Source organism: Silene latifolia, chromosome 9, assembly GCF_048544455.1.
Source record: "Silene latifolia isolate original U9 population chromosome 9, ASM4854445v1, whole genome shotgun sequence".
In the NCBI taxonomy this organism is placed as follows: Eukaryota; Viridiplantae; Streptophyta; class Magnoliopsida; order Caryophyllales; family Caryophyllaceae; genus Silene; species Silene latifolia.
This window is the reverse complement of record NC_133534.1, coordinates 138,425,970-138,448,141: the sequence shown is the minus strand read 5'-3', so window position 1 is coordinate 138,448,141 and position 22,172 is coordinate 138,425,970. Positions and strand designations below refer to the sequence as shown.

General features: G+C 37.2%; 1 long non-coding RNA gene across 8 annotated transcripts; it reads right to left on the bottom strand.

Moving 5' to 3' along the window:
- Positions 1–1,010: 1,010 nt before the first annotated feature.
- LOC141600105 (uncharacterized) lies at positions 1,011–21,829 on the bottom strand. 8 transcript variants are annotated; one of them, XR_012524141.1, is made up of 4 exons: positions 21,416–21,829; positions 20,963–21,334; positions 1,779–1,845; positions 1,011–1,267 (listed from the first exon to the last, which is right to left on the bottom strand). It is a non-coding gene; the product is annotated as an uncharacterized LOC141600105 (long non-coding RNA). The 8 variants fall into 8 exon arrangements; XR_012524140.1 differs by having other exon boundaries at positions 20,963–21,310; XR_012524145.1 differs by lacking the exon at positions 1,779–1,845 and having other exon boundaries at positions 20,963–21,310; positions 21,416–21,828.
- Between the last annotated feature and the right edge of the window lie 343 nt (positions 21,830–22,172).

Genomic DNA, 22,172 nt, shown 5'->3' with positions numbered 1-22,172 from the left:
TATGACGGAAGTTGTTAAATGGTATTATGGGAAAGAAAAATGTGAACATAGGGGTACCATTTGTAGAAACTTAAAATTAGGGATACCATGTGTAATCTATCAAAGTTCAAGGTTATCATGAGAAATTTTCAATATTATAATGATATACTTAATTAAATTTTCATTTAAAAGAGAGAGATATCCGTACCAATAAAACAATAAAGGGGGTATTATTTTTTAATTGTTATTTTATTGCCACACCATCAAACTTAACGTCTATTTAACAGTCTTTATATTAGGGGGTACCATGGGAAAAAAAAATGGAACTTCAAGGATACCATATGCAGATTCTTAAAAGTAGGGGTAACATGGAAAATCTGACAAAATTAAGGGCTACCACGGGAAATTTCCGTATCTCAATTATGATAAAAAAAAAATGAAGAAAAACAACGACAAATATTAATGGAGAGTACTTGATCATATTATTAAATTTAAATATAACTATTAGATATAATGATTAACAATTAACCGTATTCGGTATTCGGGATCTGGTTGAATGTCGAACTAAGTGCAAAAAAGATGGTGTAATTCTGAGTATGTCATGTTATTTGTCCCACATTGAAAAACATTGCGAGTTTGATGATATACTACATATAAATAGTAGAATTGTCCCACATCAGAAAAATCATCCAAGTATGGTGAATATATTACTTATAAATAGTAGAATTGTCCTACATCGAAAGATTAGTATAAGGTGGAGTGATTATATAATTATAAATAAGAGTTAACCCACGTATATATTAATCTTTTATTTTTTTTGAAAGAGATATTTTAATAATATGTAAACAAATCATTAGACATAGAATGTAAACATTAAACCCTTGTGTTTTTTTTTTTGCATTATAAATAAGTTAATTACTCCGTTGCAACGCACGGGCATTCAAACTAGTTATGTAATAGTACAATGCCAAGTGAATGTAACTGGGTAAGTATGAACAATATTAGATACATTTTTTGTACTTAGGCTTGAGTTTGTGGTACTATGTAAGGCAAAATGATGTAATTTCTCTATTGATTATAATATAACCGCTCACATTTTACCAAAAAGAAAAAAGTTTAACGATTACATAACCAAAATTGTAAAGTAAAAATACAACTGTTCTCAAAACTGTAAACCAACTAAGTGGAATTGCCTTAACAAACACAGCGGAAGACTAAAGACTCTGATATGTGATGACTCCATCCCCAGCTAGATCCCGCATGTATCCAAGATATACCTGCTAAACAACTGCTCACCACCCCCGAATGGATCACCACAGTTTTTAAAACATTTAAACGGGGTCAGTTATTGATTACACAATACACAATATATAAGATACAACACACACATTACCCAAACTCCGTCACAACTCCACACACCTAACTACACACTAAACTGTGTAGTCCTGTCAGAATACCCATCACAACAGGTATTCCACACCGCCAGTGGGGGACCGCAGCCGTACCTACCTAAGCCCCGCTCATCTCATCCGAGCGATAACCCAAGTTCCTTAATGTGCACATCCCCTCTGGGGCGGGTTCCAAAGAGGTCGAATCAAGGGCGTGAAGCCACTCCCGCAAGTGACTCCACTCAGCCGAGGATGCACCTCAAGAACCAAAAACAAACAATCACAACCAACTACAAAATCAACAACCACCAATTCCAATACGATATAGACAAATGTTATTAACCAATAACCACCAACAATCAATCAATCAACCGACATATATGTAACCAATAACTGAGTAGGAAATCCTACCTGGAAAGGCAAACACCTAGATCGTCACAATCAGCTAATCAAACTCGTTCTTCAACGAAATCACCCCCTATCAAATATACAATCATACAATCACCATCTAATAAACACAATACTCCCAAAACCCCCAATATACCCAATTAGAGCTTTAAACAAAATCAACGAAAAGGTATAAAAACTATACAAGGATCTTACCCACGACACGACGAACTCAACGGCGTAAAGAACACGATGATCCGACAGCCTTAGCCTTTTGGGATTTGATAGCAATGAGAGAGAGAAGCAACGTAACTTTGTTTTACCTTTGTGAAGTTTAGAAAAGTGTAAAAATGAAAAGAAACTGACGGATTAAGTTTATATATCTTTCTCACGTTGCTACCAAAATCCGTCAAAAACAACCCGTAAAAGTAACTTACTCGATCGAGTAAATTACTTACTCGATCGAGTGACCCCTACTCGATCGAGTGCCACACTTACTCGATCGAGTACCCATCAGGCAAAGCATTGTTTCGTAACCAAACTCACTTACTCGACAGAGTAAGCCCTACTCGATAGAATACCCAATAACATAGAAAACCGTAGTATTACATTTGGTTTCACTTTTTAACTCCTTAATTGTTACATTCACTCCCTATAAAAGAGAACTTCGTCCCGAAGTTCACCGCTAATTAATCATGACCCTTTTTCGGGTTTTATAGTACTTTGTCATTATATCATTATGTCGTTTGTACGGATTTCATCCTATGGTTCATTCTACTACTCGTACATATTGTTCATTATTATATTCAAATAATAGTATGTGCGTATTGCGTAAAATCCACCGTATGACTACCATGTGTCCATTCTATCTCGGTTTCATACTGTCATTCTCGCTTGTAACCATGAAAGACTTAATTATGCATGCAATTCATTATACACCACACATCATACGGCAACGCTTTATGCTATCATGACACTACATGCACCTTGTTTTACCAAGTATAATCACAGAATTAGAGCATAACATCCAAGTTCGTCATTTTACCTTTGTTATCTACTTATTCATGCCGTACTTCTATATGTTAATCACCCATCATGAAGGATGATACACCGAGTCAAAATTGACATACTAAGCACATTGTCAAACGTAAGTATTTCACGGAGCCAATTACGTGATGTTTCTATGGTCATCCAATTGCTATGAGGGTGTTACGTTCTCAAACTAAGGGTACCTATAAAATAATTGTTCGAAAATAAGCAAAACCGCATACAAACAATCCACTCGATCGAGTGAAATGGCCACTCGGTCGAGTGGACCGGCACTCGGTCGAGTGAAGCAGACACTCGATCGAGTGTCCACTGGGCAGAAACTTTTCGAGAGTTTCTTACTCTCTAACTTGTCCATTTTCTTACATAAGTGCAAAATAAGTTTCGATGGTGATTACCACACCATCCGACATCTAAAACAAGCAAGTTCTAGGCCTTATGGCCATAATTACAACATCCAAATTAAATAGTTCAAGTGTCAAATTGACACAAATGTTAAACAAGTTTACTTAAAACAAATAAGACTAGGAAGATGACTTTCTCTTCTTACCAAGCCTCTTCACCCACCGGACTACGGCTCCCTCATTGTTTACCGGTGATTCCTCCCTCCGTGTGCTAAGCTCTTCACTCCTTGTTTCGCCCGAGGTGTCCATCGTCGCATCTTCCACTATCGCGTTAACATAGGGGCCATGGTACTCCATAAGTCCTGGTGTCCAACTCGATGCTCCTCCTCCACTTACACTCCTATGGAAAACACCACCCCCACCCTCATGGGAGACACCACCTACTTCCCCTTGGTAGGTACTATCCACGTTCTCTTGATAGCCACCACCCACATTCTCTTGGTAGCCACTGTTGGAGCTTGTGTCCTCCACAAATTAGTGTGATAACATTTGTAAATCTCTTACAGGTTCACAAGAGTACACTTCGTATTTTAATCAGTTGATTAACGATTACCTAATAACGGTTGGCTTGCTAGAAAGTTTGACGTTATTATCATACAGATGGCGGTGATCAACTGGCCCCTAAAGGTCACACCTATAGGATGTGTTTGAGAGATGTGGTTATGGAAATGTAATCACATTGATGCCTGACTAAACAGTTAGTCAATGTGTTGATGAGACAATTATTTAATGAAGATTAAATAATATTAGTTGAGACGAATGAACTGTCAATTCGTAAATTGAATATAATAAGTTATATTTAATTAAATGTATGTAATGTTAGCTTGGACGAATTAATATGTTAATTCGTAATTAAATGTAATCGGTTATATTTAATATCAACAAGATGAATGTGTCATAGTGGTAATAGTGAGGGTACTCAAACCAAGAGGTCATGGATTCGATCCTCACTAGATGACAATTTATATTTAACACATTTTATACATTTTTGGAATAACCGAAAATAAGGAAATTATACTCCTTATTAATTTCGGTATAAGGGCCGAAAATTTGGAAGAAAAATATCTACCTTATTACACCTTATACTCGGTTTTATAAGGGATGGGGAGATCATTATTTTCTAACCTAATTTTAACCTAGTTTTGCTCATCATTTCTCTCATCAGAAAATCACACAAAAACTCTAATATTTTACAGAAAATTGGGGATCTCATTCTAGCAATTTTGAGGGGTATTTCTCGGAGCATCTTGAGTGCAACTGATAGGAGAATATCATTGCGATATTGTTCATAGGCCAAATTAGCTAGGACCGAAGGTTATTTCTAATTCTCTTTACCCTTTTGTTTATGTAATTTAATTTTATGACTAGCATTCATCATGATATATTCGTTATAGTCCTTATATTTAAAAGGATGCATACAGATAAATCCCACAAGTGGTATCAGAGCCAAGGCCACGAATTATAATTTTGATGATTTTTATAAAAAGAATTGTACAAAGGGTTTATGAATCGAAAAAAAAAAAACTACACGGCTGGATTTTTTTTATTTTATGCCGATTGAATTTTTTTATGCAGCCGGTTTGTTCTTATTTTTTGATGCGATATTTCCATTTGATTTTCATATTATTGTTTTTAATCAGTTAAGATAATAATATGATAATTTGTAGATGTTTCGATTTATTAAATCGAGATGTAAATGGAAATCGGTTTTGCCGAATTGATAATTTTTTTTGAGCCGTGGAATTTTTTTTTCGTTTAGTTCATCGTTCACGGATGAATGTATTATGAAAAAAAAATTTATTTTTTTTTTTTTTGGTTTCTCCGAAAACCGATTAAGTTTTTTTTTTGTTTTGTTTATGCCGATTTAAAAGCATCCGAGAAAAGAAAATTTTTTTCCTATTCTTATTCACGTGGTTGTTCACGGAGGATGATTAAAAAAAAAAAAAAAAAAAATTTGTCTTGTTTCGGTTTTTACAGATAAAACCGTGTACAATATATGAAACGGGTGCATTTTTTTTTGGTTCTTTTGTTATTAAAAAAAAAAAAAAAAAAGGCTTGTTTTATTTTTCCTTATTTTAGCCGAGACTTATAAAAAAAAAAGATTTTGTTTTTGTTTGTTTTGGCCAATATTAATTATACATTACCTTTACAATGTATGATTAATTGTTGTGAAACGGTTTACAATTTGAAGATACCTATTTATTTTAAAGCAGTTTAAAATATTGATGGATTAAATTCATATTACAAGTTTAATATGAATTAAGATTGAAATTAATGTGATTAATTGAGGAATTGTCACTTAATTTGATTTAAATAGGTGGTTTGGATAAAATTAATCAACATAATTAAAGAATTATGTCTTGCATGTTTAATTTTTTTAGTTGATGCATTTTTTTAGTTGAATGAATCGTCTGAATGGTTTAATTTACGTATTTTTGCAATCGGTTGTAATTTGTAATACTTAGTGTGACCTTAGTTAATTATGTTTTCGTAATGAAAGAAACATAATTTTTATGTAATTATGAGATCTCGAATCTCTTTTATTTTTCATTAGTTTTTGGGTTTTGAAATTAGAATGTAATAAATAAGTTTATTATGTAAATTTATTTATTGTAATTTTCGAAGAAGACTAAAGATGGAGATTGGAGCTCACTCCCGCTACATGGATCAGGATGGAACATCGAGACAAGCTTCTCGGGTCCAAGGATGGATTCCAAACTTGTATTTAATGTTCATTTTAATAGGATAGGCCACACTAGGACTTTATTATTGCTTTTACGTTTTTCATTCCTATAGCTTTTCATTCACATGATAGTTTATGCATCATATTTCGCCTAAAACCAAACCACCTACTACTAAAATGCATGAAAATTGACTCATATAGGTTCTATGTTAGTTTTCATGGACATACAGATGTCACAGACTTATTAAGCCATCACCTTAGTTTATTCATTCTCGCATGCTAGATATTAGTTCACTTAAAATGAATTAAAATAAAGTTGATGGGATCTTCCTCTAAAACGGAAATTGAGATTAGTCTTTATAAGGGCAAACAACTATGAATCCCTTCTTCGTCGGTAGGCATAAGATGACCCCTTCTACGTTGGGTAAGTAGTTTGTGTTGACTTAGTTTATCTCAATATTATAGTCCGAAGAGTTTCTCGTGATTATGATGTACTAAAGATAGAATTTACAGAAATTTATCGACCAAGAATTCTAACGGTAGAATTAGCTAAAAGGTTAGCTTATCAATTTACAGATAATTGAGTCTTGGGATCATTTATATAATTCTTGAGGAAGGTCAATTGTATAAATGTTTTGAGTCTTCGCGTTATGACATTAGATCATTAGACTTAAATTAAAATCGATGCACATGCTTATTATTTATTCTTCTTTTCGCAGTGTAGAACACGTTTATTTTGATAATCTTTTGTTACAACAAAATGTCGGAAATAACGCAATCCAAATGCCTAGTGCCACACTTGGACGCGAGTCGTAGCTGAAAATATTCATGGACCAAATGAATCGGTTCACACACGCCCGAAAAACGACGGGTCCAACTTTGCGGATCGGGAGGCAAAGACTACGGAATGCGGCCATTTCGACGGTAAGCTCGTGTACTTAATCGAGCCAATACCAGTAAACCAGTGCCCCAATGCAGAGTCAACGAGTCACTCGCTTATAATGACTTCGTTATGGAAGCGGGTGCGATAAAGAACGTACTCATCTTTGCAATGGAAACCAATTTGCAGAGACGCTTCATTGCCCAAGGTGCGAACAAGATTTTCACCATGCTCACTAACGAGTTCTAAAAAGCACCGAGAATCGTTACATATGAGCATACCTGTCGCTTCTTTGATGCGAAACTCCAGAAGGGCCAACCGGTTAGCCCACACATTCTTCACATGATTGAGAATGTCGAGAAGCTGGAGGCTCTTGATTGCAAAATCAGTGAGAGCATTGTCATTGACCGAATGCTTCATTCTCTTCATGATGATTTTGCCCTTTTCAGGGCGAACTACTACATGAATGACTTGAAAAAGAGTCCTCATGAGCTACACTCCCTTCTCGTACGGGCACCAGAGAAGGATATGAAATTGAGTGGGAGCATGAAGCAGGATGTTCTCACGATTTCCAACAAGGGTAAAGGTAAGGGCAAGGCTCATGGCGACCTAGCTGTGGGTAAGCCAAAGTTTAAAAAGCCAGGAAACGGTAAGAGTGCGCCTGGTGAGACTAATGGGTCACAGGGCAAGGCAAAGAGCAAGGGCAGTGACATTGAGTGCCACCATTGTCACAAGACTTGACATTGGAGGAGGAACTGTCCCGTGTACCGTGAGGACATCAAAGCAGGTCGCGTCGTTCCTGTTGGTATGTCATCTTATATATTCATATGATTGAGATTAACCATGCAAGTTTCGGAACTTGGGTACTTGATACTGGTTGTGGTTCTCATCTGTGTAATCATTTGCAGGGCCTAAAGAACATCATACCTCTCGAAAAGGGTGATGTGGACCTGCGAGTTGGGAATGGAGCACGAGTTGCTGCTGTCTCGAAGGGAACATATGTAATCCAACTCCTTAGTGGTTTTGAGTTATTTTTATATAACTGTTACTATGTACCCAGTTTGTCTAAGAACATTATTTCTGTTTCCGTACTTGCTAAAGACGATTTTGCATTTTCAATAAAGGATAATAGCTGTATTTTCTCTTTCAATGAAATGATTTATGGCAAAGCAGTTTCCATGAATGGAATTTATATCTTAGATCAAACCACGGAAGTATTACACATGAATAATAAGAAATTAAAGGTTGGTGACAAAGATCAAACCTATCTATGGCATTGTCGAATGGGACACATAAATGAGAAACGCGTAAAGAAACTCGTCGATAATGGGACTATTCCCGCATTCGAATTTTCTACATATGACACGTGTGAATCATGTCTCATTGGCAAAATGACTCGAATTTCCTTCAAAGGTGTTGGAATGCGCGCTAGTGACCTATTAGGACTCATACATACTGAAGTTTGTGGACCTATGCAATTACCGCTAGAGATGGCTATAGATATTTTATCACTTTCACAGACGATTTGAGTAGATACGGATATGTCTACTTAATGAAGCATAAAAGTGAGTCCTTTGAGAAATTCAAGGAACACCAGAACAGGGTTGAGAACCAACTGGGTAGAAAGGTTAAAGCATTCCGTTCAGATTGGGGTGGCGAACATACATACTGCTGTTTGTGGACCTATGCAATTACCGCTAGAGATGGCTATAGATATTTTATCACTTTCACGGACGATTTGAGTAGATACGGATATGTCTACTTAATGAAGCATAAAAGTGAGTCCTTTGAGAAATTCAAGGAATACCAGAACAGGGTTGAGAACCAACTGGGTAGAAAAGTTAAAGCACTCCGTTCAGATCGGGGTGGCGAATATCTTTCAAATGAGTTTGATCAACACCTTAAAGACTGTGGAATCGTTTTGCAGTTAACTCCACCTGAAACACCTCAATTAAATGGTGTGTCCGAACGGAGAAATCGAACCTTACTTGATATGGTTCGATCCATGATGAGTCACACGGTAGTGCCTGATTCATTATGGGGTTTTGCTCTTTTGTCAGCCGCTCTTATACTTAACCGAAGTCCGACTAAAGCTGTCGACAAGACTCCATATGAAATGTGGAAGGGAACGGTCCCTAACTTGTCCTTTATTCGGGTTTGGGGTTGCGAGGCTTATGTCAAGTGGAGACACGAGGATAAGCTCAGCCCGCGATCGGTCAAGACATACTTTATAGGTTATCCAAAAGGAACATTTGGTCATTAGTTCTATTCGCCTACCGAACATCGAGTTTTTGTTGCGGCTAGTGCGACGTTCTTAGAGAAAGAATTTCTCGAGAACAAAACGAGTAATAGAACCTTCGAGCTGTCGGAGATTCCAGAACCAACCGAGGAACGGATGGAGGAAGTTGTTCCTCCAACTGATGATACGGTTAATATTCCTGAGGAACCTAGGAGGTCGGGTAGAGTCTCTCATCCTCCGGACAGATACATTAGTATGGTCGAGAAGAATGACGTTTTACTCCTAGAGAGTAATGAACCCACTACCTATAAAGGTGCTATGGCCTGTTCCAACTCAAAGCTATGGCTCGAAGCCATGCAATCCGAGATGGACTCCATGTATGAGAATGACGTATGGGATCTAGTTGATTTACCTAATAAAGTAAAACCTCTACAGTGCAAGTGGCTTTACAAAATAAAGCGTTCTGTAGACGCGCAACCAGATACCTATAAGGCACGACTAGTGGCAAAAGGTTTCACTCAAGTGTACGGATTGCATTATGATGAGATTTTTGCACCTGTAGTCATGCTACGTTCCATTCAGATAATCTTAGCGATTGCCGCTTTTCATGATTATGAAATTTGGCAAATGGATGTGAAAACCGCCTTCTTAAACGGTTATTTGGAGGAAGAGTTGTACATGGTGCAACCCGAAGGTTTCATAGATCCTGAACATCCTAAGAAAGTATGCAAGCTTAAGCGCTCCATTTATGGACTTAAGCAAGCTTCTCGGAGTTGGAATCATCGTTTCGACCAGGTGATAAAAGAGTATGGTTTCACTCGATCGGTCGAAGAACCATGCTTATATATCAAGTCGAGTGGGAGCAAGATTGTATTATTGATATTGTATGTCGATGACATACTCCTGATTGGGAATGACATTCCTCTCCTATGTTCGGTTAAAGAATGGTTGAAGAACCATTTCCAGATGAAAGATCTGGGTGAGGCACAACGCATTTTGGGAATCAGTATCTACCGAGATAGATCACGACGGACGTTATCACTTAGTCAGGAGTCTTATTTGGATAAGATTCTTTAGAAGTTCAGCATGACCAACTCAAGAAGGGGAACCTTCCAATGACGCCTGGGATGCAGTTGAGCAAGTCTCAGTCACCCACGACACCTGAAGGGATTGAGCGCATGAGTCGTGTTCCTTATGCATCTGCAATAGGATCGATCATGTATGCCATGATATGCTCACGTCCAGACGTGGCATATGCATTGAGTATGACGAGTCGGTAACAAAAGAATCCATGTACCTACGGAGGACTAAGGATTGGGTATTGACTTATGGAGGAGATACTAAGCTATGCGCAACCGATTCTGTGAGATGCTAGCTTCCAAACGGATCGAGATGATTAGAAATCTCGGTCTAGATTCGTTCTTACTCTTAATGGTCTTTCGGTCGGTGGAATAGTTCCAAACAGGAAGTTGTAGCAGATTCTACTACCGAGCCATTAAAGTATGATAAGCATGGAGGGCACGTTATTTCCATGAGAACTAAACGTGTACCTGAGTTATAGTAGTCGATTATGAATTCGATACGTTATCTTTTTCATATACTATTTATAACTTCATCGTTTTATTATAATATTTTGTTTTTCATGTGGATTGTCCGACAACTTTGAACGCCACAAAGTGAACTGAATTACATTATATTTTGTTTGGTCCGTAATCGCCTACAAGAGCTGATAACTCTGGCTATTATATGTTGCAGCCGATTGATTGTGGGTTCAACGAGCCATAAGTCAAAATGTTGACTGATCGATCACAAATGCGAGATTATAACGATACCTCGTAGGACAAATTTTTGTGACAACGTAATGGAGTCCTAAATGTTTAAAAACATTCGGTGCCAGGTCGTGGATAGGACATCCATTGTGTTCCTAGAGTCGATTCTTTTGACTATCGACTGTCTCTTGAGATTAAGGCAGTTTTTGGGTGACTTTGGTTTCTTTCTCACGGTCTGCCGTTACTGGAGGCTAAGTAGATTTTTCTGGACCATTTCATACTGTGCATACATCTGCAGGATTCGAGTTGAGGAAAATATCCAACCCTTATCAGGTATAGTTATTTCTTAGGGCCACTCGAGGAGTAGTAACTGAAATGCATGACCATGCTCGAATGATGATTCGTTTATCAGTTAAGTTACTCTCTAGTCGGGGAAACCACTCTTGATAATGATCGCTTGTAAAATATGACCTTTGTGAATACAGATTTGCAAATGGTTTTACATTGAGTGGGAGAAATTTTAGGACATGAGAATCGGTTATCGCACATACACTTGTGAGGACAAGTGGGAGTTTGTTGGAGCTTGTGTCCTCCACAAATTAGTGTGATAACATTTGTAAATCTCTTACAGGTTCACAAGGGTACACTCCGTATTTTAATCAGTTGATTAACGATTACCTAATAACGGTTGGCTTGCTAGAAAGTTTGACGTTATTATCATACAGATGGCGGTGATCAACTGGTCCCTAAAGGTCACACCTATAGGATGTGTTTGAGAGATGTGGTTATGGAAATGTAATCACATTGATGCCTTATATGACTAAATAGTTAGTCAATGTGTTGATGAGCCAATTATTTAATGAAGATTAAATAATATTAGTTGAGACGAATTAACTGTCAATTCGTAAATTGAATATAATAAGTTATATTTAATTAAATGTATGTAATGTTAGCTTGGACGAATTAATATGTTAATTCGTAATTAAATGCAATCGGTTATATTTAATATCAACAAGATGAATGTGTCATAGTGGTAATAGTGAGGGTACTCAAACCAAGAGGTCATGGGTTCGATCCTCACTAGATGACAATTTATATTTAACACATTTTATACATTTTTGGAATAACCGAAAATAAGGAAATTATACTCCTTATTAATTTCGGTATATGGGCCGAAAATTTGGAAGGAAAATATCTACCCTATTACACCTTATACTCGGTTTTATAAGGGAAGGGGAGATCATTATTTTCTAACCTAATTTTAACCTAGTTTTGGTCATCATTTCTCTCATCAGAAAATCACACAAAAACTCTAATATTTTACAGAAAATTGGGGATCTCATTCTAGCAATTTTGAGGGGTATTTCTCGGAGCATCTTGGGTGCAACTGATAGGAGAATATCATTGCGATATTGTTCATAGGCCGAATTAGCTAGGACCGAAGGTTATTTCTAATTCTCTTTACCCTTTTGTTTATGTAATTTAATTTTATGACTAGCATTCATCATGATATATTCGTTATAGTCCTTATATTTAAAGGGATGCATACACATAAATCCCATAAGTGGTATCTTCACTCCTTGTTTCGCCCGAGGTGTCCATCGTCGCATCTTCCACTATCGCGTTAACATAGGGGCCATGATACTCCATAAGTCCTGGTGCCCAACTCGATGCTCCTCCTCCACTTACACTCCTATGGAAAACACCACCCCCACCCTCATGGGAGACACCACCTACTTCCCCTTGGTAGGTACTATCCACGTTCTCTTGATAGCCACCACCCACATTCTCTTGGCAGCCACCACCTTAATAAGCATCGACAAAGAAATTCCCGGTGGCATAGTGAGGTCCCGCCCAAGGACCAAGCAAGTGTCCATCACCGTGGGGGATCCTAGTATTCCAATCCGAGGGTTGGATTTCATAAGCTTTGAAGACTCCCGATGTGTCGCCATCCCCAGACCAAAAACTAGGGCGTTTAGGTAAGAGCTCAAAAGTAGTACCTCGGTGGAGTTGAGCTTACTAGGGTCTCTCCTCCCATAGAGGATATGGGTCAAGGTGCGGAGAAAGATCTTTAGGACGGTGTGCTCAACATCATTGATTTTCATAGAACTCACATCGGTGTGTTTGTTTCCCGTATAAAGGTCAATGTATTTTGTGGCTTTCAGCTCCTTGTCTATTTTGTCAATGGTATAATCGGTGCTCTTTCTCACACCTAAACGTTCCGCGAAGGCATCATTCGGTAGGTTTAAGGAAGTATTTTTAAGGCAGAAACTCACGGAGTGATCTCTTTTGTTGTAGACAAAAAAGCTCAAAAATTCTAGGGTGAGGTTTTGGTAACTTATCTCCGTTAAGTTGTATAAACCCTCCATTCCAAAGACCCGAAAGATATCATGCACCTCCTCTTCTATTCCAAAGGAAACCAAGGCATCCTCTGACACACATCTAGTGGCGTTCATCCTTTATTGTGCGTAGGCTAGGAAAGCGTTCTTATGAGGTTCACTTTCAAAGGCTATTCCCGGGTATCCCGGGTGAGTAAAGGCAGGTGGTGCTTCCGGTTGAGGTTGGGGTTGTTGACGGGCATTCTTCCCATGGGTGCTCCTTGTATTCCTTGACATGCTACAAAATGAAACCACACAACAAGATATAGAATGGAAAGATAAGGATTTGGAACTAACTTTGGATATGAACAAAAATTTTCTCCAACTCTTCAATTTAATAAGTAACCATTTGAAGAAATTTTAACATAGTTTCCTTATGTTTTAATCAATGCCAAAAATTTTCCCATATTAATGATTTTCCGGAATTTGGAATTCTCGTGACAAAATATAGCTTGAAACATAACCTTAATCACATGTACTACCCTTATTTATCATCCCATTTTGTTCAAACTAAACTCAATAATGGAGTACTACACTAGACTCTTGGCATAATGGTCATTTGCCTCGAAAATCTTAAAAATTTTAAAATGAAAAATTCTACATAAGAGGGGACTTGTTATCACAAATCAATTTAAATCATCAAGATGCAATTAAGACGAGGATTGGCTCGGTAAAAATAACATCCAAGTCCTTAAAACGGAAAAAGAAAAATTTTCAACACAAAGCTTCCTCAAGCATTATAAGTTTTTGTTTTAGGTAACCATGAGTAAATAAGACATTTAGTGAGCATAAAAATCAAAATTTTGACATGGCTAGTACCAAATTAACGGAAAAATGGTCACATTTTTAAGACGAGATGTCCTTAGTTTATCTCATAATATAGCAATAACCATCAAATTTCATAGTCTAACAACATACTTAAACCATTTTTTTAAGACACAAATTTAAATTGTCCATAGTACTTGGGAGATTTTCGAAAATTTCACTCAAATTTTAAAACAAAATTTGTTTCGTTTTGAGATCATATACCATGTTACTAATAAAGATGGTGGCCTTATAAGGTAAATAAACCAAGTTTTACTCATGAAAAATCAAAATTTGGGCATTATTTACATATTTTCGAAAATTTAAGACGAAGTTTAAGACGAAATTTTCACATACCAAACAAGATCCATCAATGACAACAAATGTTAAGCCCTTGTTGTCCAATTAAACCCAACAACAAGCACCAAAATCCAATGCATAAGCTCAAATACCATTTCGTGTTATTTACTTTAGATGGAAAAATTGACATAAAAATTTGACATTTAGCATCAATAATGGTGTAGAAAGTCATTTACTACAATGAATTAAGTAAAAATATGAAATTCATTGATAAATCTTGAGTTCATTAATGTAGATCTAGCAAATTAAGATGGAGAAAATGAGAGGAAAGATGGTCTACTTACATTGTTAATTAGGAAGAGATTTGAGACGGAAAATTAGAGTAGAATGCTTAGTTCAAGTAACAAATTACAACAATGGAGTTTTGGGATGATTTTTGTAGGAATTTTGGTGTTGAAGGAATGAGTTGAAAGTAAGATATGAAGAAGATAAGAAATGAGAAAATGAGATTAAACCCGTGTAAATCCCAGCCCAGCACTCACTCGGTCGAGTGGATTTTCACTCGGTTGAGTGGCTGAGTTCACTCGGTCGAGTGGCCTATTTTCAGAATGTTTCCAGTTTCTGGAAATGGGTCCACTCGGTCGAGTGCACTATTCTCGGCCGAGTATGGACTCGTACTCAGTAGAGTGATTGCTTACAGCTTAAAATTTCGGGTCGAAATAGAATGATGAAGTCCCTGCAACACAAAGAGAAGGTTCGGGGGTCCACCGGTTATCGGTGATTCACCCGAGTTAGTCTATAGATCACCCTACTTACCGTCTTTGGTACGCTACCGTAGCACTAGTAATTACGCTACCATCATACTTCACTAATCATATGTTACGTATACACGAGCATGCATTTAATTAATACACGGCACAACCGTTTTGAGAGTAAAACAATCATCCACCTACCAACACATGCTATTCATCCATGCTACTCAGACTAATCTAAGCATTCAACCTCATGCACATTCACATATTATTGAGCACAACTATATTATACAAGAAACTAAACACTAATCACACATTCATGAAACCATGCAACTTCCACATAGCGTTCACCCCTACTCATAACCATCCACGTAGTGACCAACCGAGACAATAAGCACTAGTTTTGATAAAAGGGCGCCTATTCATCCAAAACCGATCTCCTATTGTATTCATGTCGGGTTCATTTTATTAGACACACCTAGATCCGTTTTGGTTAATTGGTTTAGGTTCCAAAATAGTCGCTCTGATACCACTTTGTAACACCCCCTTCTTACCCGGCCAAGGTAATTGGGAGATGTTACCTTCTCGGTTTCCTGAGGCGGTGAATCAGAGATACAATCAAGAAACATTTAAATATAAATGATGGGTTTAGTTAATTACATAACCATGAATGAATAAATAAAAGAATACAATTCATGACTACTATACTCTTCTAACCAACTATACTCGACTCGGATGTCATCAAGGCTCGTCCCGTCTCCCATGTGCTACCAACGCTAAACTGTACTAAACCTGCTCCCCATATGATCGGAAATATCATATAGATCGACACAAGTCACGCTGGAAATTGGTGACAATTACACAGACACACAAACGTCAGTTTCAGTAATTTTATAAAAGACACAACATGATAAATAGATATGCAACATGCTAATGAGATGAACGAGATACAATTATACAACCACAATGACGGTACTGGGACACGCCCAGACATACCCATAACCACCGGTGTCAGGGACACGCCCACGACACTACACCTCACCACAAAGGTACCGGGACACGCCCTGACGTACTGGGTCCGGAAGCCAACAGGATCCCCAGCCAGATATCGTGTCTCACCCACACGAGCCCCTCCGAGTTCAAGCCATTAATGTGCACATCCCTCTTGGATTGGGAAGCTCCAAGAGGCGACTCAAGCGTAATATGGTTTCCCAACCGTCTTACGTCTCCTCAACAACAAGAATCACCACCAACAAGTATCAGCCATCACAATAAATATTAGATGCATCACAATATGCCAATATGTTCGTCTCATAATGATTATGCATAACTCTTAACAAATTACCTTTTTCTCATTCCTCATGGATACCAATTAACCATATGATACAATACAATCCCAACAACATAAAAGACTCACTAAAATCCTCAACATTACCATGTGACACAAATCTGGCTCATATTATGCAAATGATGAAAAGACATATAAATATACACACACATCATTGAAACCGAGTAGGATTAACCTACCTTTTAGCATTCTTCATAAGCTACTCGGATTCCATACGACTTCGTCTCGCAAAACCGTCTTATCGCTAAAAAAATCATGCAATACCATCACCAAAACATCCTACACTAATATACAATACTAATCCTTTATTATTACCCACTAATTATCCATATTACATATACTAATTACTAACTAATTAACCCAAGTGAAAACCCCTAAAAATTAGGGTTAAGACTAAAATAAGGGTGAGTGGAAATCGACTTACAAGTGTGGATGTTGAAGAACAAGGTGAAGATTCCTTAAAGCAAGCTTGGATCCATGGAGGAAGAGGTCTAACAGGTTTTAGAGAGAAGGGAGAGGATTTGGATTGAGAAAGGATAAGATAGAATGAATAGAGATGAGGTTTGAGATTTCCTTATCACAATTTCTGATTCAGCGTCACTCGACCGAGTGCGAGTCCACTCGGTCGAGTGTCACTCACTCGGTCAAGTGCCGCCCACTCGGTTGAGTATCAGACCACTCGGTCGAGTATCAGACCACTCGGTCGAGTGTCAGTCTACTCGGTCGAGTGACACTCACTCGGTCGGGGAAATGACTTACTCGGTCTAATACTGCCACACTAAGTCTAGTCCAGGTCTTACTTGGTCTAGTGTATTGTCATACTTTCACTCTTTAGTACATCATATCTCATCCGATGGTCCTCTCATGCAAACCAAGGTACAAAAGTAGGTCCCAAAAGGTACGGGTATTACAAGAATTATCACAATAAATTCTCAGCGGCTTGGCTACACTATAAACGATCCCAAGTCCCGAGATAAAGTTTCGAAACCACAATGCAAGAATAGTGGCCTCAAAGCATGCCACAAATTTAGCTTCCATAGTAGAAGTAGGAATGACAGACTGCTTCCCACTTTTCCCACTTTTCCATGATACTGCGCCTCAGCTAAAAGGAACAAATAACCAAATGTCGATTTTCTACTATCAACACATCCGGCATAATCTATTATGAGTTTAAAATTTCAAATTTCAAATTTATTTGAAATTTTTATGATTTATTTGAAGTTTATGGCTTTTATTGTAATTTTAAGTCCTTTTATGAACAATATTAAGAGATATCAAGTTTAATTATTGTCAAATGTTAGTGGAGACTAATTTTGAGTCCTAAGATGGTTAGGGTAATTAAATTGTACATAAATATGAATTTATGTAATTATTGTGATTTTAATAGCTTAAATCACGCAAATCCGTAAAAACCGTTTAATATACGATATTGGCTCCTTAAAGGCGATTTAGCATAAAATTGGGCATGTTCATACATATTATAATGCTGCATTTTATTTATGATTGTCATAATTTTATTTTATGTAAATTTTGAATTAGGTAATTTTTACTTAGTATGGCCTTAGTTTTTTAATTGGTATTGCCCGAAATGTATGGGAATATCGATTCGGTTGTAATTTATTGTGATCTCGTATCACCGTTTTGTAATTTAATAGATTTATTTTATTTTAATTACAAATGTATAATAAGAAATTATGTAATTTATTATTTAATTTATTTATTCCGGAGTACCTTGAAGACGGTGCCATTCGAGAAGACGATCCATCAAAGAAAGTGTTGCCTTGAAATGCGTGCCAAAACCGAAGTTCAAGGGACCAATGGAGTTGGTTTCCGAATATGTAATAGTTAATTAGATTTTCTATTTTAGGAAGGCCATACTAGGATTTAATTTATGCTTTGCATTTTATTTATATGTTGCATGCATCGCTAAATCGCCATAACTAAACATGCATTTTAATCGAGTTTATCGACCGTGTCAATTACAATTATCGTAGTTCACCGCTTTAGTACACTTAAAACGTGATAGATAATAAATTGACATGACCTTTCGCTAAAATAAACAATTGAGACATAGCCTTACCAAAAAGTAGAAACCATGAAAACCTATTTCGCGAGGGAGTGCACTCGGCCACCCCGGGGTACAAACCTTGTTACGTAGGGGAAGTGGGTGATAAATGTCTATCCACCGAATTCATGTTGATGAGGGTTTCATCGGCTACCCCGTGCCCAAGTTAATGTGAATTTGGATCATGGACACATTTATTCGAAATTTGGATTGACCTCAACGGAAGTATTCGTGACCGTAGTCGCATGTGTTCCGGGCTATAGATAAATATTAGAGTAATTTTATCGACCAAGAGTTCTAAAAGTAGAATCGATTAAAGAGTTAATCCACCGAGTTATATTGATAAGGGTTTCATCGGCTACCCCGTGCCCAAGTGTAGACGTCTTTTAGTCGACGTCTTAGAGTCGGCCTAAACGAGGGCGTGCACTAAACCATCTTTTCCATCTCTGTGGTGTGATAATTCTTTGATCGCCGTGTCTCTAACTAGGTGACCTATAGGTTTGGAGATTCCATCTTTCTATTTGATTCGTTAATTTTCCACACTTCATGTGACTACTAGTTTAAATGAGCACAACTCTCTATTTACCAAATTTGTCAATTTCTCATATCTCAAATGACCATTAGATGAGCACAAACTCATATAATCGACCATTTTAGCAAATATTATCATTCACTCCCATTGGTTCTAGAAAATTAGCTCAAAAATATTCAAACCAGATTCTCAGTACAACCGTGTCCAAACATACTAAATAAGACACGGTAGCGCGCACTCCGTGCTATTTTATAGGTGACCACTAGTCCCTTAGAATGAACTAAAGATGTGAGTCCAATTACCAATACAAGCTGAAAAATACTCACACCAAAAACTCTCATAATAAGTCAACAAAAATTCCAATCAAAGTTGCACTTTAGTGTCAAAAGACTCAAACAGTCAAATTTGCAATCAAATCCAATGTCAAAAGACTCAAAAGATTACAAGACAAAGAAATCCAGCCAAAGTTGCAATTTCTTTTTTCCGTATCAAAAATCTCAAAAATTCAAAAGACAAAAAAAGGTTCCAGTCAAAAAGAGAAAAAATTCAAAAGACAAAAAAGGTTCAAGTCAAAAAGAGAGAGAAAAAAAAGACAAAAAAAAGTTCCAGAAAAAAAAAAAAGAAAACAATTCCAGTCAAATTTGCAATCAAATTGTAGAGTAGTCACTTTTTCATCTCTCAGACGAGTCAATCCACGGTTACTTTGTCTCCTTACCTCTTGGGACGATCCTTTCATTCATTTAGGTGAGTGAGAGAGGCACAAAGATCTCCAGTGTCTTCTAACACCATAGACCCTTCTACTCCATTCCATTTATCACCCTCGTTTAGCATCTAAGAATTCGGTGGATGTACACTACACTTATACGGTCACAAAAGTATTTTATTTCTATAGTATTAGTTTTGGGTAATTAGCCGAGCTTGTTACTGTAAAGAGGGCAAAACTCATTTTACAATATAAACCTCAAATTCCAAGGTGAGGAAAAATTCCAAGGTAAAAAAAAAAACGGCGCACTCACGACCCACACCAGGTAAAAAAAAAAAAAAAAAAGACAGAAGAAAATACCTGAACAGGGGGCTACCACAAAACATAGAGTGAAGAGTCAGTTAAGACCAAGTTAAGACCAGGGGCATAAGTGAACACTCATTGCACATAGGTTTGATCGCATTTAGAAGACTGACCAAATACAAAATGATGGAAGGACCTACAGAAAATGTGGAGCTAATAGAAATCCTTTTCCATATCAAATGTGGAGTTACCAGCTATGAATTCTTATCCATGAGAGTTATAGAATAGCTACCCAGATTCAATAGTTCTGAAATCGATAAGCTGAATTTCTATAAAAAAAAGAGCAGGGCCAAATATTGCATTCCTATCTGAACTCGAATACTCTTATCCCTTTCCCAGGTCATGCTCAATAGCTCGTTTTGAAAAAAAATTAACAAGACTAGTAATGAGATGTGTCATGTGTCTATGGTCTGTTTTAGGAAAAGAATGCATTGCCAATTAGCTAGTGTTTGTCTCCGTTGTGGTAAGTACATTAGCATCTTGCATTAATAGAATCATAAGCACTCTACAGCATACATCATTGGCGGCTCATTAGCATCTCGTTAGCATTATACTTCATTGGCATTTTTATCATTGTCTTTGAATTACGATTTGAGTCGGAATAATCGTATTATCAAGCACACGACTTGATTAATCATTTGCGCTATCAGTTCAGTCCTATTATCAAGCACACTACTTGATTCGAGAAATCGGTAAAACCATAAAACCAAAAATATAAAAAACAAAAAAGAGAGCATAGATTCAACATCAATCGACTAAGAAAGGGGAAGCACCCATAATTTGGCCAGAAGCTATGTGTCAAGCACACAACTTGATTCACAAGACCAGTAAAACTATCAGTTCAATCGTATAATCAAGCATACGACTTGACCAGTAAAGAAATAAAACAAAGAAAAGAGGCATAAATATGAATCAGTCAATAAAGAGACGGAAATACTCACAGCTTGATTGGAGCTGGTGCCAAGAAATCTGTTCAAATGTCACAGCCAAAATGATCGACTGTGCTCCATCATCAGTCATTCAGTCACCAATCCGAAGCTCGAACGATTGCTTATCGACGGTACAATAACTGTCGCAGATTACATCCATATCAAGAGCCAATTCAACGGTTCTCTAACACCGACCATCTTGTTGCCAATCAAGCGCTCGAATGACAACCACGACGGCGCAACCCACGCTGATCTCATCCCACATCAGAAGACAAAAGATTCGACGATGCTCCTTTATCAGTTAACTTGTCGCCAATCGGAGGCTTGAACGATGGCTACGACGATTCATCTGCTGTTGATCTAGTCCCATATCAGGATCGTACGCTTGAGCAACAATGGAAATTTGAAGACAATCATCTAAACAGCATAAATTCGAAATCAATCGACAAAAAAAGAAGCACTTACTTCGACAATGTTCCATTATCAGTCACTTAGATGTCAATCAATTGCTCAAAATGACGGTTACGGCTGCATAACTTCGCTCATTTAATTCTGTCCCAGGAGTCAGTAAGATCGGCCACCATCGACGGTGCTCCTTTATATCACCTTGCCAATCTATCGCTCAAGCCATGGCTATGACGGTACAACAGCCGCTCATTTCATCTAGAGGGTTCGATTGATTAGACTTTTCTCTGATGACCAACAATAGGTGAATTTTAAATCAAATTATGTCAAGGTGATGATCAGAGATTGAAGAAAATTTATTAGGGAATAAGAAAAAAGCTTGATCGGTGAAAGCAGAATAATTGGGGAAGCAAAATGTGATTTGGTGAAGACTAGTCCTTGCTGTGGACACGTGAGTTTTTAGTTCAATAAAATTGGTCCACTAAAATTCGGGTATACCAAGTTCCGCTGAATAGATTCACTCGTCCTTCCTTCGTAAAATAAAATTTTCCACCTCTCTATTTTGCGAAATAAAACTTTTGCAAATTTTTTCAACCAATTCCATAAAATAAATTTTTACAACAAAATTTTCAAATTTATCGGTCGGCGGGCCCTAACACGCATCTTAGTTTGTAAGATAAAATTTTACATTCTATTCCTTTTTTCAAAATAAAATTTTGAAATTAAACTTGGTCGGCAGGCCCTGACATGCATCTAAGTTCATAAAATAAAATTTTTTGAACTTGTCCTTTTTGCGAAATAAAATTTTGCAATTTTC